Here is a 15,228-nt window from a genome sequence, read left to right on the forward strand (position 1 = left end):
CTTCTGCCATAATTCAAGTTCCACTTCAAATGTCTGTGATTTTAAAAACTAAAAGAAGAAAATGATTTTTTATTAAAGGTTGGAAAAATGCATAAATTCATTGAAAGGATTTTCCAGGACTTGATAAAGTGTATAACAACACACACAAGTCATTTTTACACTTCCACCTTTTACATTCCTGCCCCTTTTCAAACTTCTTACATACTTTTCTGAAGTCAGCCCACACATAGAGTCCTCCTGAACTTTTGAGCACATTCCAACATGTGCAAGTCCATCCACAAGAATATTCTGTGCTTCTTTAAGTCGCTTTTTGTTGGTGGGGTAAAAAACACATTATCCAACCAATCTATCAAAGCAAGAAAAATATAGGTTTTTTTTCCACCTGCAGTGGAAAAAGAAGAGTTCAATGGAAACATTTCTAGTGTGGCTAACCTCTGTCCCTAAGGAATTGACTGAGAACATGCGGAACAGGTCCAGGACAGCTATGGAAGACAGCCAGTTGATTCACAGCTTTCAAAATTTCATGATTCGTGGTGTACAATATTCCAACTCTGAGACCACTCATAACAAAATCCTTGGAGGACAAGAAGAAAAGAGCAAGGTGCAATTTTTACTTTATGTTTGTGCTTTGTCAAGCCACCAAATCAGAGTCATCGTGCTGTATAGGAGAAAAACCTTCTGGAGTAAATTCTCAACGTTGCCAAATGGAGTCCCAAGCATGATAAAAACCAGCCAGCAACTTCTAAACAACCCTGTGGCAGGGAAGTCAGTGGCTCCAACAGGGTTGCTTTACAGACAACTGAAAACATGCTTGGCTCACACCTTTGGGCTGTCCCTGTTAAACCCTACTATTGTTTCCAAGCAGTCATTGTTTTATCATTCCCTCCAAGAGAAGAAAAGGCAAACTGCTACAGACCTGAAATGTGCTTCTGTGTTTCATTGCCTTTAATACATCTGCATTAACTGTTGCTGTTACGTAGATCCCAAATTAAACTCTGAACTTTAATAAATTTTGCACTACCAAAGAAGAAAAAAAAATAATAAACAGAAACTCAGTCTGGCACCTGTAACACAAATTATGTGAGAGTAGCTCAACTAATTTTTGTGGAGCAATATCTTAAATTAAAACACAGACATAGTATTTTGACCTACCTTGCCAAAACCCCACATAAAATGTGTCCGTTCTGGATCTGGTAAACTGAATAAGAAAAGAGGAAGACAAGAACTGTTGCAATAGAAGAACAAGCTATGCAGGTTACAAAAATGTTTACATTTGTAAAATTGTGGTAATTTCTTAGTAAAATTGGTGTTCAGTCCTTTAAAATGACATGACATTTTACCAGAGATCTTTTAACAAAATGTTACCTGACGACACTGATCTTCCAAGTGTACATTGAGGCACCGATTTACAAAAAAAAACCCAAACAAAAACAAACAAAAACAAAACTAAACAGAAAGGATCTGCACTAAAATGTAACAGGAAGGGAACATTGGGAAGGGAGAAGTGAACATTTTAGGGCTTGCACCTACACAGTGGCGTGCAACTGAACAAAACACACCTCAGAGTCCCACTGAAAATGATGGGGTTTTTTCTCCTTTGTGCAACTTTGTGTAAGTAGGGCCAAGGCTGAAAATTTCCTTCTTCAGCCTAATGGAGCTGGGTGAACTTTCACAATAGCAAAAGCTGAAATACCAATAGGTTGAAATATTCTTGAAATATTTATTCTTTTCATCACCTGTTAGGAAACCAAGAGCCCAGCAGCATACCAGTCAGGAAGGAGACTCATTATAGCAGGTAACTTGCACAACCTTAGGCAACTTCATTACCACTACAGTGAGAACCTTGCACTCATGCTGTGTGACAGGAAACAACAAAGAAAAGCAAAGCAGCAAAATAATTTAGGGCTCTGTCAATTTTTATTGTTATTACTGTATCATACACATTAGTTGGAAGCAAGAGATCTGCCATTTAAAGCTGTCTACGAAGAAGATCGCTTGTATTAACTAGTCTCATAGTTGCAAAGACTTGGATATGCATTAGTTCAAACTATACCAGTTATACTAGCTAACCAGAAGTTTGGAAAAAATTACATGGGTTCTGTTTGGGATTAAATAGCTTCTAATCCCTGCTAAGAAATCACACCAATCTAAGCTGAGAATACTGGTGAAGGTGGTATCATCATAAACAGACAGCATGTATATTTCATCCATTATTACACACAATTCATGTCTATGTATAGAAAAATACAGGCATATTAACATATTTAAAATAAATTTCTTTGCATATATATGTATAAATAAATATATATAATCTTAACTACTGCCATGGCAAAGTATCCATAAGCAAGCCTCTTTGCCAGTATATTCCTCCTACGAATTTTACTCAAAGAGGTCCCAAGGTTTTAAGGTCACAAGGTGTACCGTGAGCCCTTGTGCATCGGCAACATTCTATACTTCTCAACAGCAATAACATTCCGTATATCTGAAACAAAATCCAACTGCATGCTCGATCCAGTGGTTCCCTGGAATATGCATTGTCCTACCTAACTCATTTAAAGTTTAAAATGAACACAGCAACATACTATAAACCCCTTCACACTGTAAGATTTATGCAGTGAGACCTGAAGCCAAATGCAGATGTTAAATTTAAAAAAAGACTTGTCACGCACTTACGATAACTCTCTAACACGCTCTTGTGGTGAAAACCACAGTAAACAGAAAGCCAGGTTATTATTCTTGATACCAACGAGCCATGCGCATATTTAGAAACACCGAAAAAAAAATCACAGAACGGTTTTCAACACCCAAGTAGTGCAGGTGCCCTCTTCCAAGAAAACCTCCTTTAATCTGATTGCCGAATTCTATGTTTTATTTTAAAAGGAAGTTTGGTGTCAGAACAGTTTTTACATTAAAACCAAAATTGTTTCTAATCGTTATTCTCTAACACTATTTCAGTACCAGCTCGAGTTGGTTGTATCCTGAAATCCATGGGGCCTGCTGAGAAGAGACACATTTGCTTTTCTAAAAACTTAGTAACCGGAAGTAGCACGCTGAATTCTACCAACCTGCACTGCTGTCTCCATAAAGAAAAGCATCCCAAAAATGCAGGAACGTTGTGTTATTCAATTTCAAATTTAAATAAACCAGAAGTACTCTTTGTTAATTAATGAACAATTATACCAACCTACTCTATTTAAGATTGTCAGAAAGTATTGTTAGCGTTCAAAGTGTGTGCAGGATTTTGCAGTCATTCTTTGGCAGTAGCTCACTGAAATAATAAAGGAATAAATCTTTTCCTAAAAAACTACAGATGCTTTTCAAAAGGAAGTGTTTTTTTCTCCATCAGTACCCAAGAGATTCAGGAGACTGTTAGAGCTTAGAACATGAACTCTGAGCTGAGTAAGGATAAAAGAAGGGGAATTGGGGATGAGACATTTCAGAAGTATCTTCCTTTGATGGAAAATGAATTGCTTGCATGTCTCAAGCTAAACAGGTAGAAAAAAGGCTACAAAACTTCAGACTCTTGCCTTACTCCTTGGCAATTCAATTATTTTCCCTCAATATCAAATGTTGAGATTTTCTTATTTTGATAATGTTTCAAATGGCCATGTTTCCTAATACTGCTAAAGAATGGTAATCACTTGTCATTTTTCTGAGCCATGCATCAAAGCAGGTTAATAATGAACCGTTGTTAGGCAAATAAAAAGCTTTGTATGTTTAAATCACACATAAAAAGAAAAAAAAAATCCCAGAAGTATTTTATTCAGAAAGACATTGTTGGATCCCAGGTTAAGCAATTTATTCTAGTGTCCCCAGAAAGGCCAAGCAAAAAGGACAGTTACACAAGAAACATCATCAGGACCCTGTCCAGCACCTCCTCCGAACATGTACGAGCAAAGAACAGGCGACCACCGAAGCTGATTTTTCATCACTGCTATATTGCATTAACAGAAAATTAAATACCAAACAAATAGCACTAGGGCTCAAACCTGTGTGCAAGCTCCAGACATTGTTTCAGTAACTGTGCTGGGTAAATGTCCCCTAATGGATGGTGGGGGTTGATTGGGATTGCTGCTCTGACTCAGATGCCCTGGAGAAAGAAAAACTGATAGCTGGAGACACCACTGATGTCAAACTAATGACCAGCGAGGATGCAGAGAGGAGTCTGCAAACCCTGCAGTGAAAAGCAGCTTTTGAAAATTATTTGATTCCGTACCATAATCAGTATACAGACTAAGGTTCCAGCTACCAACCTTGTTTCATAGTTTATCCTATACCACCCCAAAACTCATACTAAATAGTTCATTAGTAAATGAAAATTAAGTTAGCACTCATTTGAAACACCCTTTGATATCAACAGGCAAGATTATGGTACTACACGTACACTTAGAAAATAGCTTCCCAGGACCGAGCAAAGTTACTATGGATAAACATGGGAAAGCTGAACAGAAATTGGACTTTGACATCTAACAACCTGCCAAGAAATTAATTTTTTAATGGTCCTTATTTCTTTAAACAAGTAATAGATTTGCAGAAGACTGAAAATTGAATTACCTGATGTTCTATGAGATGCACAAAAGTCTTGGGCAAATAATTTATTTTTAACTATATTTACCAACAGTGCAGAATTTCTGTTACAGAAATTCTCTTCACAGAAACGAAAATTTGTTATTCAACTATTCTAAGAGACTGTAATAAGAAGAGTCCCACATGATAAAAAATTAGATTACAATTACAAAAATAACCAGTCTTTTTAACTCTATAGGTATTTTTCAGAAAAATAATACATTTTGGTGCTCTGATTACCCGGGACATAGAGAAGGCTGAGGTACTCAATGACTTTTTCGCCTCAGTTTTCACTGATAAAGCCTCTTGTCTTACTGCCCAAGCTGTGGAAAGAACTAGCAGGGACTGTGAGGAAGAACCACCGCCCACTGTACTTGAAGAGCAGGTTCGGGAATATCTGAGGAACTTGAAGGTGCACAAGTCCATGGGACCTGATGAGATCCATCCGCGGGTCCTGAAGGAACTGGCGGATGAAGTTGCCAAGCCACTGGCTATTGTATTTGAGAAGTCGTGGCGGTCTGGCGAGGTCCCCGATGACTGGAAGAGAGGGAACATAACCCCCATTTTTAAAAAGGGGAACAAGGAGGACCCGGGCAACTACAGACCGGTCAGCCTCACCTCTGTGCCTGGCAAGGTCATGGAGCAGATTCTCCTGGGAACCATGCTAAGGCACATGGAGAGCAAGGAGGTGGTGGGTGACAGCCAACATGGCCTCACCAAAGGCAGATCGTGCCTGACCAACTTGGTGGCCTTTTATGATGGGGTGACAGCATCGGTGGACAAGGGTCGACCAATGGATATCATCTACCTGGACTTGTGCAAAGCTTTTGACACTGTCCCGCACGACATTCTTCTCTCTAAACTAGAGAGGCATGGGTTTGATGGATGGACCACTCGGTGGATAAGGAATTGGCTCAATGGCCGCACTCAGAGAGTAGTGGTCAACGGCTCAATGTCCAAGTGGAGACCGGTCACGAGTGGCGTCCCTCAGGGGTCCGTGTTGGGCCCGGCCCTCTTCAACATCTTTGTCGGTGACGTGGACAGTGGCATGGAGTGCACCCTCAGCAAGTTCGCCGATGACACCAAGCTGTGTGGTGCTGTCGACACGCTGGAAGGGAGGGATGCCATCCAGAGGGACCTCGACAGGCTGGAGAGGTGGGCCCGTACCAACCTCATGAAGTTCAACCAGGCCAAATGCAAGGTCCTACATCTGGGTCATGGCAATCCCAGGCACAAATACAGACTGGGCGGAGAATGGATCGAGAGCAGCCCTGAGGAGAAGGACTTGGGAGTACTGGTGGATGAGAAGCTCAATATGAGCCGGCAATGTGCTCTTGCGGCCCAGAAGGCCAACCGTGTCCTGGGCTGCATCAAGAGGAGTGTGGCCAGCAGGTCGAGAGAGGTGATTCTCCCCCTCTACTCTGCCCTCGTGAGACCTCACCTGGAGTACTGCGTCCAGTTCTGGAGCCCCCAACATAAGAAGGACATGGACCAGTTGGAGAGGGTCCAGAGGAGGGCCACGAAGATGATAAGAGGGCTGGAGCACCTTTCCTATGAGGACAGGCTGAAAGAGTTGGGGCTGTTCAGCCTGGAGAAGAGGAGGCTCCGGGGTGACCTTATAGCGGTCTTCCAGTACCTCAAGGGGGCCTACAGGAAAGATGGGGAGAGGCTGTTCAGGAGGACCAGTTGTGATAGGACAAGGGGTAATGGTTTTAAAATAGAGGGAGGTAGATTCAGATTGGATATTAGAAAAAAATTTTTTACCATGAGAGTTGTAGAACACTGGAACAGGTTGCCCAGAGAGGTGGTGGATGCTCCATCCCTGGAGACGTTCAAGGCCAGGTTGGATGAGGCCCTGAGCAACCTGATCTAGTTGGAGATATCTCTGTTCCTTGCAGGGGGGTTGGACTAGATGACCTTCGAAGGTCCCTTCCAGCCCTAACCATTCTATGATTCTATGATTCTATGATTTTCTATTTGCTAAAAAAAACCTTAATGTATATTAACGTAAGCTATATGCAGCAAATATATTGTTATTGTACACAATCAAACAGCACAATGACTACAGCAGAAACTTTCAAGCCTTCACACATATCAACATGAGGAGTTGCCTTATTACTTCATGTTTGGGATAAACTTGAAATTGAATTAGTACTTTTTGTTTCCGCATTTTTAATTTTTAGAAAACCTCACCCACTGCAAATTCTCACTCCACCCAAGCCTCTTCCAAAGGAGATTGTTTGCAAAGACCGACTCCCAAGGAGCTCCACGACATCAAGTTCAATGATGAGGAAGCCCTCATATTTGCCTTCCCTGCCACAGGCGATTTGTTTGAACATTAATGGGTGCTGTGAGCAAGAACTTCACAAGAAATGAACTTTCACTTTATTGCCTTTGATTCCAGCTTCAAAAAGAAATTACCTGAATCAAGATGAGATGCAAATACTGAGCACAAACAGCTGTTCCACAAGTACTCCTTGCACAATAGCGTATTCAGTGTATTTGACATCTGACGTGGATTAAGCAGAAGATGCTGAGTGAGGCATTGTTGTTCACAGGAACAGCTGGCGAGGGACAGCAGTTTCTCAACTGTTCTTCTAGTCTAGTTCCTCCAGCTATTTATTATATTACATGTATCCAAACCACATGTTTATGATATACTCGTGAGAATAGTGTCAGCTCTAGAAGGATGACCATCACATGTAGAGCTCTGAAGAGTTAATCTGGTCTGTGATCCAGGGCCTTGTCCACCCAGTTCATGTCTGGACAGCCACAGCAACGCTGCAGGGATGCTAGCTGCCTTCTCTTTGCTAGGATCGAGTGAGAAGTGTCTGAATGCTCGGGCTCACACAGGCTGGCAAAGGCACAGACAGATGACACAGACATACAGATGGTGTCTAAACACAGGCACCATGCTGATCAAGCAATTAGCTGACTAGGACAGCTTCAACATATCTATAAAAAAAAGTTACAGACACATTTGCATGTATCCAAAATACCCACCTTTTATATGTGACTTCAGTTATAACTGACCTCTGTAAGTGACCTTCCTTGGAACTACATGCTTTATCTATCATTAAACCTCACTTTCCATCCTGGAAGAGGACACAAGAAGTCTACCTCACTTAATGTTTTGAAACATCACTGACATCACCACCACATCTTTGGTAAAACGTTTTACCATTCAGCAGCTTCCTCTGCAGGATCTTTTCAAGGAGTTAAAAGAGTTAAGAGTTAAGTGCATTTATAATTTTCCATGAGGTGAGTGGATTATGAATATCAAGACAAAAAGAACAGGAAATATTTTAGCCTGAAATACTGGTGAGCACTATTTTGTGGACACTCACAAAACCAAACATTTCCACAGGGAAGAAAAGCAGTTCCAAAGACAGAGAGGAATGTGAAAAAAAATAATAGTATGTGACAAGCAATAATATCCTCATTTATGCAATCCTGATAAGAATAAAATCACTGAACATGCTAAGTATTTTGAACTAAGGAAGTTTCTAATCTCTGGAAAAATAACATTTGTGATTTTTTGTTTGCTAGCAATTCCTTGTAAGCTGGAACTCAGAAGAACCCTTTTCAAAATCACATTAGACACGTTCCTTTAATCAACTGAGTGGGTCGTTACAGGAGCATTACAGTTCTGTTTTCTGAGGGTCAGAACAATAGTTTGTGTACAACATTTCAAATTCCATTAAAATCTACAGAGAAAGAAAGTTGGTCTTGAAAAACAAGTTAAGATCTGTTCTTCATAAAATAGTCAGGGAGTTTCTGTGCATTTTGTTACAGTGCCCAGATTATAAAAATCGATTCGACTCCTGTTGCTAGAGTTGGACCCACCTCAGTCACAAGACTGAAAATCTGCACAGACGAAACTGTGCAAATGCTTCAATGCTGAGAACATATGCAAAATGATAACTTACATACTTACAAAAATAACAACATACTTACAAAATAACTAGGAAAATGTGAAAATTGGAAATCAATGTTATTGATACCTGCTTTTTAGCTCTCTGTAACACATCTTCTAATTTTTCAACTGTTAACTGGAAAGAATGACTTTCTTCATCAGTCACCTAAAGAAAAAAAAAATCAACCAGAATAAAAAAATATTAAAAACATTAAAATGTAAAAAGGAAGCTAGTGAAAAAACATTCCCACCTAGTAAAAACACAATTGCTACTGGCTTTCATAAAATAAAAGAATCGGCAGCTAAGATCACTCTTTTCTATATAACTCAATTATTTTGTTTTCAAATGTTGCCCTATCCAAGACTACACTATCAGGAACTTACAGAAGAACTTGCATACTTGAAAGATCACTTTTTATTTTTTTTCTCTCTGACTGTATCATTTGGTCTTACAAAAGATGATACCCCCTTTTGACTTGCCTCACAGATTACTGAGCTTTCAAAAGGAGAATCAATGTTACACAACGTACGTGGTAGATAAATCTTTCAGTGCTTAAGGGGAAAAATTTGCAAACTAAATTTACTCGTAGCAGGAGTGACAGACTTACAGCTGACAAATTATAATTCAGCATCTCAGCGCAGAACAGTGTCTGCACAGAACAAACGTAATCCTACACTTCTGATGACACCAGCTTCCGATCACGCTGCAGTCTGAGAAAAAGGCTGTCTCTAAAAGTGCTAGACTGGTCTGTCTTTTCCCTTGGACTCGGTTTACATTTTCAGGTTTTTTTTATTGTTCCCTGTGAAATGTTTGTTAATGTATGTGAATAGCTAAAACTTCACCTCACTGAACAAGGGCACATGAACAGGCTGTATTCCGCCATATATCCATGTTTTTGAATTTATACCACCATAGTATGAGGCTGGAATAAGATATCCATCTGAAAACACTAAAAAATGAAATTAACATTTCTCATGAGCGATTATTTTGTTATACTGTAATAGACTAAACTGGCAATCTAAGAATTTGACATGTGATTTCATCTCAAAGCCTTCACTGTAGCGTATGTCAATCAAGCTGAATTCTTTCCCAATATTCTTCCTTAGCATTCGACAGTCCTATGAGTTTTCAGTAAAAGGGAAAGGATCTGATCAACTACTACTTCTATTTACTTATTTATTTATTTAAACAACAATGACAAATAATGAGCTTGCTCTCAATATTTCACTAATGCTCTGTTACTATGAATTTTTCATCAGGAATTGCTGCAAACCTTCTTTCTGGTTGCCAAGGTGCCACCTTGCAGCCAGGGAGCCTACGCACTGTGGAACTTGTTTCCTTCCTCATTTTTTCGGCTGTGAGGTAGCCCCAGGTTGGTCTTCTCCTGGAGATACTGCAAAAGCCCTGCGGGACAGGGTTTCAGAGGGGGCAGAGTGGGCTTTCTACGTTAACGAAGGGGTAGAAAGGAGCCTGTCAGTGTTCAAGTGGAAGAGTTCCTCTTAGAACTGTGAAAATACTACAAAATCTGAACATATTAAAATAGACACAGATACAAGTAGCCTTCAGCAAACATTCTCATTTAAAGCTCAACAAAACTCATCGGTTTCACAGCTCTTTTTGCCACCGATACGCTGAAGTCACTGCACCATGTTACTGCATCACTCCATCCTGCTTCCACGGGCTCTTGGTGCCCAGCAACAGGGTGCTGTGGGGGTGGAACAGCCTCCTGTTCTGGAAGCACATAGGCATCCTGCTCACCTGGCAGATCTTGGCAGATTTCCTCATTCTCTGCTATACTGCACGCCCACGCTGCTTTCCTCATTCCAAACCAGAGATGAAACCATTCTCCTTTGCTGAGCTCTCTTCTTCCTCCTACTGTCTACCTCTGCTGTGAGGAGACTGTCTCCTGGGACGCCACTTCTGCTTTGCATTCCCACCTCTGCTTCCTCCTCACCACCAGCCTTGTTTGACTGGCAATCCCTCTTTTGCTGCAGTTCCATCCCTCTGTCCCTTATTCCTTACCCAGTCACTCAAATTTTCTCTGGTTCCCAGACTTCAACCCAGTCTACCTCCCTCCCTGTGTGCCCACATCCTCCAGCTTTCACCATGGTTCTCACCTCTTTTGCTCATAACTTTTCAAAATACCCTGCATTCTCTGGATACCCTTCTCCTCTTCCTATAATGCTCTTAAAAAACTATAGATTGCACTCCAGAAAGCGAGTGGGCCTGCTGATACCTCAAACATTTCCCACCGTTCTAGAAACGGAGGTACTATTTCCAAAACACTCTGCCAGTGACAAAGAAATACCATGCCTTGCTTCCCGCAGGCAGTTAGAGCAACAGCAGGCTGTCAGAAGTCGCAATACGATCACATTCGCTGCTAACAAGTGTTTTTAAGTAAAATAATCAAGTTTTTACTCACCACCAGAGTCACATAATACAGTTGACAGAGTAGCAAAAAACAGCACAACAGCCATTCATAACAGTTATCTGAAAGTAGTAGTGCAAACTTTCATTTAGCAATGAAACATTTAGCAGAAATGTCAGCACTTGTTTAAATTCATAAACATCAGCACCTGTTTAAATTCAAAAAACACAAAGTGAAAAAGCCACACTGCCACACCTGTAACACTAGTCCTTGAGCATTACACCTTGCCCACTTTCTCAAATGGAAAATTAACACTACTAAGATTCCTGCACATCTTGCACATATCCCTCCTGTAGCATCTTGCTGACATTTGTGCTCGGATTTACTCATCTTTATCAGTTTAAGAAAATTAGGATGCAAAGATAAAGCACCTGTCGTGCTTCATCTTTGTGCTTTAAAACACATGATCCAGATTCAGTGTTTTTGTAGCTCTGGCATAGTCAGTTAGAAATTTGGCAATTTCTTCTCTGAAGTTAAAACACAGAATGAACACAAGTCAACTATGCAATCATGTATTTCTCAGAACAAAAAAAAAAAGCATAAAATACACACAGAAGAATGAAGCTTACCAAAACCAGAACTAACACGTAATTCATTCTATTATGAAAGCCTTGAAGATTTTGATTAATTAATGTAATTTCCTCAGATTTCCAGAGTGCTACATTTTGTGAGACAGAAGCACACAGAAGCCATCTGTTACCTTGAGTAACAGTGACTATGACTCAACTATTATTGCTGTACACTACAAAAATTAGAAAATAAAGCATCTTTGAGCCCGAGTGGGATCTGTGTTTGGTGAAAGGACAAGAATTTCGTACCACAAACAGTGAAACCTGAGTTAACGATGATTCTTTAGATCAAGACAGACTTCTGGCCTGAGCGAAGATGATGATAGGAGTGAAGATTGACCTTCAGGGAGTCAGTACTTCACCTCTACTCTTTACAAACCTCAGAGATTCAGTTTATCCCTCGCTAAGAGTAGGATGACTCATTCCAGTGATTCACCATAGTTCTGGAGGAAACATCAATATATGCTCTCTGGCTTGCCAACAAGCCCAAGGATCTTTTGACCTTTGGCATTTGGGTCTTTGTGGCACAGTGAGGGCTGGGGAGAAAACTAGAACAAAAAATCCGGAAGAGTAACTCCTGAACAGGAACCTAAAGCCTGCCAGCGCGCACGTAACCATAACACACCTACCCTCTGGGCTTACCAGAGGAACAAAACTGCAGCCAGCTTCACATGAGCCACTACTAGCACTGACCACGAGGAAGGTGATAAATGGGAAAATTCTTACCTGCTAGCACCTTGCATATCAGAATACTGTAAAAGATCGTGCTCCAGATAATTAATGCCAGGTCTTGTGAGCTAGGGACATGAGAGAGCTACTGTAGAACATAGTGTTCTCAGGAGTTTCTGTTCTGCTGTACCAGAGTGAAACTTGATTGTTAAAAAAAAACAAACCACTATTCAGTAACACTAAGGAAACAGAGAATATGAAAACTCATGAGCTACAATTATGTTTATACTTTGCACTTCTCTTCTTTAGTTTTAAGATATTAGAAAACAAAATTAAAATGTCATCAAAACAAAAGACGGAAATAATCGCAGAGTTATTTATTGGATTGTTCTGTCATGTATTAAACAAGCCCTGAACAACACATGGAGGAAAAGCACTGCAGCTGTACTTAGGAGATTATGCAGCCACTTCTGAGATATAACAAAGCTGAAACAACTCTTGCAATATTTATGATATCAGCTTTTAATTCACATGTCAACTTCAATTGCTTCTCAACGAACAGAAAAAAAAGTGACAGCAACCCTGTCTGTTACAGAAGAAAACTAGTTGTACTATCAGCAGTGGCTTTTTTGCTCTCAAAGGAGGTGTCCCCCCTAAAAACTGGCTCAGTCCTATAGACATTGTGGCACCAATTTTGATTTATTTCTAAGGAAAATGTCCCTCTCTAGTTGCCAGCACTGCCAGCTCACCAGGTAACCAATCTGTACGTTGAGTTTACGCCCGACCCTCTGTCACCAGCACTGGCAATTTCATTACCTCATGGAAGTAGTAAGGAGAAGCAGGAGGTAATTTGCAAACTGCAGAAGCTGGCCTGGCAACTCGATCTGCGTTTTGCTAACACGTAAGGCAGAACACCATACTTTCCAGCAGATGAGCCAGAATAAACAAATCTGGGGGAAATACCTCCATTACCAAACGTGCGATTTTCCCACAGTTGTGTTTCAGAGGCTGGCTCTTACTGTGGTGCACGGCATTTACCTTGTAGCTTTAATTTTTCTCAGTCTGAATTTCATGTATGGAGCATTTTCAGTCAAAGCTTTGGCTTTGCCATCAGACAAGAGAGCGTCTTATCAGGCCATGATTTTCCCCTCCGAAAACATGCTTCTTCCTGAAACCTACGACTCCAAAGCATTATTTTCTGCTGAAACAGAAAGAGACTCTTGTGTCAGTTCTGTTTGGAGTACATGTGCAATCAAACATGAACAAAGCTTAAGCAAAACCAACTATTCTGGCTTTCAACCAGAGGCAAGTTTTCAGAGCACGTATTACTTGGCAAATTATTTCCGAGTGTGTAACGGGAGCAGCACATGTAAACATACAAAATGTGCTTCCTGGTGAAAGCTGTTAGTCACATCACCGTCAGTATCCCACCCTGCACATCAGCTTTGCTACGCTACACGCCAACCAGCCACTTTGAACCTACCAAAGACAAACTGGTGGTGAAATCCCCATTAGTCAGAAGACAGCAACACTCACTCTGTCCTCTGTTAGTCAAAGCAAAGCTTGTTGTCACTTGTGCCCAAATTCAGGATGCCCTGGAAAAGATGACAGTCGTTAAATGTCACCGCTGCACCCACCCGCTCGGGGCTCGTTCCGCCTTGGCTACACTCGCAGTGTCCAGAGGGGCTTTGCCAGCCCACCGGAGCCAACCCGCTGCCCAAAAGCTCGCCCAGAGGTACCGGGCAGCGGCAGCGGGGGGCCCAGCCGCCCCCCGCACCTGCGGGTTGAGCTCCCGACCGAAAGGGTCGGCGATGCAGAGGGCGAAGTCCGCGTCCAGCAGCCCCGGGGCGGGGGCCGACCGGGCCGGGGGCAGGCAGGGCAGGCGGGGCGAGGCAGCCGCCGCCACCGCCCATCCTCCGCCGCGGGGTCCGGGAGCCGCCCGCAGGGCTCGGGCCGGCCCTCACCGTCCCGCCCAGGCGGGAGACGCCCCCAGCCCAGCGGCGAGGGGCGGGGAAGGGGAACAGCCTGTTGCGGGCGCCGGGGTCAGCTCGGCTCGGGAGGCGTCTCCTCGGCGCGGTGGCCGCTCCGTAGGCCGGGTCAGGAGGGCAGACGGACGGTCGGGAGGACAGACAGACGGACCATCCGTCGGGCTGCGCTGCTGTAGCGCTCCGCAGGGCTGGCGGCGCCGGAGAAACCAGCCCCGTGTGTCTGGTGTCGGCCCAGCAGCGAGGGTTCAGTTAGGGGGATCGGCAGCAGCGGGACAGCTGGTGGGGAAGAGGGATGGGATCTGCTCACCCAAACACGGGAAAAGGGAGAGGTGGGGTCAGTGGGGCGAGCGGGTGCTGACGGTGGGAAGCCCAAGATCATTTTCTCCCCAGGATCCTTAGAAAAAGTTTTAATACACCGACTTCAAGTGTTTCTTTCTCTATCTATGTTTTAAACTCTGCTTTTTAATTAAGGACATTTTTGTCTTTTAAAAATAAAAAATGGCTTTAGACGTTTAGAAAAGTCACAGGTTTTTAACTCCTGGAAAAATGGGCATTAGAAAATGGGCTACGAGTTAACTTTTGGCATGTATAGTTATGCACCGAAAAGCTCCCATTGTTGCTTTTTAGTATCTAAAGAAGGTCATGATGCTCTAGTTACACAATTATTTAAACAGTGCTTTGGTGATATACACACGTAAAGTAATATGTACTATTAAGAAATAATTCTATTACTGTTTCCTGAACCTTGACAATAATTAGGGAAATGGAAATTAGCATTGAATTTTCAGTTCATCTGAAGGATCCAAATATGTTCCTAACAATAAAATGGCACAAAACCATTAGAATGGCTTTAATCCTAGCAGTGCTTATGCTGGAGTTATACAATATGGCATTGACAGGATTTTGTGGGTGTTTTCAAATATTTTGCTTTTTATTCTACAAAGCTGCTGATGTCTGGAAGTAAGGGAAATAGCCCAGTAGCTGTATGACTTTAGTAATTTCTGATGTACCAAATCTAGTGCCAGCATCCACTTACCCACTGGATCTCCATAAGATAACACACTGTGTTAGAGCTCTGCCTAATCGAGTAA

This window comes from Tauraco erythrolophus, chromosome 7 (genome assembly GCF_009769465.1).
Source record: "Tauraco erythrolophus isolate bTauEry1 chromosome 7, bTauEry1.pri, whole genome shotgun sequence".
NCBI classification, from domain to species: domain Eukaryota; kingdom Metazoa; phylum Chordata; class Aves; order Musophagiformes; family Musophagidae; genus Tauraco; species Tauraco erythrolophus.